Genomic DNA, 3,028 nt, shown 5'->3' on the forward strand with positions numbered 1-3,028 from the left:
TGCGTTTCTCTCCTTGTTTTTCTGCAAAAGCTAAGAATTTTTCAGACAATTTTCTCTCTTCCAGGGCCTGGCTCAAGCCCAGCTTTTCCTTTTAAGCTGGGATCCAACCAATTGCAGTATCCTTTAAAAATGAAAGGGCAGCAGGTTAATACATTCACGACAGTTGATGAGCTGTCAGAAAATGCTCAAGGCGTGACCTTTCCGCGGCGCCACAAACCAACACAATAGCCCTAAACACGGAGCCCCTTTCCATCCTGCCATCAATAGGGAATAAAGGTAGGGAGACAGCCCGTCCTGGGAGAAGTAACAAAAGAGAAGAAGGAAGGATCACAGTATTATTGCGATGCTCAAAATCTACCACCCCACACTTTCAAAGAGCACGATGTCAGAAAAAGGAAGCTTCCTTCATTTCACCTACTACCTCCCAGGAAGAGGGCTTTGAACTCTGAGGGTGCCTTCTTTCCTTGGCATTAGAAAAGGGGGTCAACTCTTCAGGGGAAAAGATATCCCCCACCCTCAGCCATCCGTAAAAACGTAGGCACATACGTGCCTAAAATGGACATGAAGAATCAAAGTCCGATTTTTTTTTTGAAACACAAGGCGATATTTTAGGACTTGATACATTTCTGTGATTTTTTTTTCCCCCCTTCAAACTATGGGAAATCACTCCTTTTCAGAATTTAGATCTTTCTTTTGAGGCCGGGAATCCAAAGGCCGCAGCACGGAATTGTTCAAGGCGAACTGACAATCAAATGCGATGGCTGTCGTGTGCGGGGTTTACGCAGAGCCGAAACACAAAGGAAAAACCGACGGCCCAGGGAGTTCAGAATTCTTAGCCAGATAGAGAAAAGTACTTCGATGTGTTTTTATTTTCGCCTTGCCCCTTTGACAGAAGTCCGTACCCGCAAGAGTTGCGGATCGCAAGAGGACTGAATTTGCTATTCAGAATCCCACTGTTGGGCAGGAAAGGCTGTTTGAATGGAGACTGGGAAGCGTGAGCTGGTCCCATTGTTTAAGGCCCCATTTCTAACTAAGGGCTCTACAGCTGTTAGGTGAGATCACTACCCACCGTTCCAAAACCTTGTTGCTTGTTGCGGGTGAGGAGGTTCAAATGCAGCCTTGGAAACACTTTGCTGGATCCTTTGAAGAAAAGCCAACATACTCATTTGGCTCCAGGGCAAAAGGAAGCCCGGGCCCTCAGCTATCGCTGGTCACCTCTCTCCTCCTAAGGCCATACATACCAAAGGCAGCCCTCCAGCGGCCCAGGGAGTATCAAATTGCGGCAGCACCGGGTCCCCAGAACACCTGGCTGTCTTCTCTTTTCCCTAGAGGGAGCGGACATTCATTCTCGGGCAGGACTGAGCCCCTGGGTTGGGTACCTCAAGACTCTCCCACTTCCTTTCCAAAGGGAAGTGGTAGAAGCGTGGCTCACCCCTCCTGGGAAACCCCCTTCCTGGAAAGGAGTGGGTGAAATGGCGAGGAACCTTCCTTCTCTGAAATTGGGCGATGTAAAACCGTTAAAAGGGCAGTGGCAGATTTTGAACATGAAAAAAAAAAAATCCTTCCTCCTTTTCTTCTGTTACTTCTTTTANAGGTCAACCATTAAGAACTCCGGATGCGTCTTTCCCTAGAAACTATAGAAGCCCACAGAAGCCCAGCACTGGATCCAAGAGCTATAGGCAACAGGTGACTCTTTTAGACTCGAGTCCCCAGCCAGGGCTTCAGGAATGTACCTCTACCAAGCAGAGTGCCCTGCTCTTGACTGCTAGGACCTTATTCATTTTGCATCTGCCAAGAGGGCGACACTTCTAACTAATCGTCCTCTTCTGTCCTGAACCAGAGTATCACGGATGGCCCCACGGGTATGAGGATCTGGGACTCAAGCTCAGTTTGGGAATAAGGTCATTCCTAGGAAAAATGCCGGAGGGTTGAAGTCAGCTTATATCAGCATCATGGAAAGAAAGAAATCTACCATTTGTACCATGATTAGCAGCCATTAGCGTTTCCCCTCTCCCCATTTGGTGGAGACTGGAAAGAAACACCGCAAATTTTAAGACAGCTCTAAGAGACGTAGGGAGGGGCACCTGGGTGGCCCAGTCGGTTAAGCGTCTGACGTGGGCTCAGGTCACAATCTCACGGTTTATGAGTTCGAGCCCTCATCGGGCTCTGTGCTGACAGCTCGGAGCCTGGGTACTGCTTCGGATTCCGTGTCTCCCCCTCTCTCTGTCCCTCCCCTGCTCATGCTCTGTCTCTCAATAATAAATAAACATTTTTTAAAAAATTTAAAAAAAGAGAGATGTAGGGACTGGTTAAATATCCTCGCTGGCCACTTCTTATTATGAATAGCATATTCTTAATGTATAACTATAGTTGGTATATTCTGGGACTGAGGCAATTGGTTATTTAGGCCTCTAGTTTTGCGTGTTTTTGTTGTTGTTTTTCAGGCCACCAATATGGCCTCCTCAAAAGGGCAAATTCTTATGGCTTGACCTTTNCCAACCTCTTGAGTAAGAAAGGAACCCTGTCTCACTGTAGTATTGCTGTAGTATTACTTTGGGGAAAATGAAGCCCCCTGAGAAGGTGGGATAGAGCTGGGGAATGTGAGAAATGGATAGAACCCCACCAGCATCTAGAACAGTCCATTCATTTTGCAGATGAGGAAACTGCATCCCAGAGAAGGCAAGGGACTTGCTCAGGATCACACAGTCAGTGACAGGAAGGGTCGGGCTCAGAGCTCGAGGCTCCTCAGAGCAGCCATCCTCCCAGCAGAGCAAGTAAGGATAAAATGCCCTTCCAGGTTCAGGGGCGCCTGGGCGGCTCAGTCGGTTGAGCGGCTGACTGTGGCTCAGGTCATGATCTTGCAGTTTGAGAGTTCCAGCCCTGCCTCAGGCATGCTGCTGTCAGCACAAAGCCCGCTTGGCATCCTCTGTGCCCTCCCCGCTCTCTGCCCCTCCCCGGCTCATGCCATCTCTCTCACAAAAAATAATTTTTAAAAAAGTTTTTAAAATGCTCTTCCAGTTTCAGAATG

At 48.1% G+C, this 3,028-nt stretch overlaps 1 protein-coding gene across 1 annotated transcript in view; it reads left to right on the forward strand.

Annotated features, from left to right (window-relative positions):
- The window catches only part of NDP (norrin cystine knot growth factor NDP), a 24,198-nt gene that overhangs the window by 4,632 nt on the left and 16,538 nt on the right, over positions 1–3,028 (forward strand). The gene's annotated exons all lie outside the window — the stretch shown is intronic.

This window comes from Crocuta crocuta, unplaced genomic scaffold (assembly GCF_008692635.1).
Source record: "Crocuta crocuta isolate KB4526 unplaced genomic scaffold, BGI_CrCroc_1.0 scaffold467, whole genome shotgun sequence".
Taxonomy (NCBI): Eukaryota; Metazoa; Chordata; class Mammalia; order Carnivora; family Hyaenidae; genus Crocuta; species Crocuta crocuta.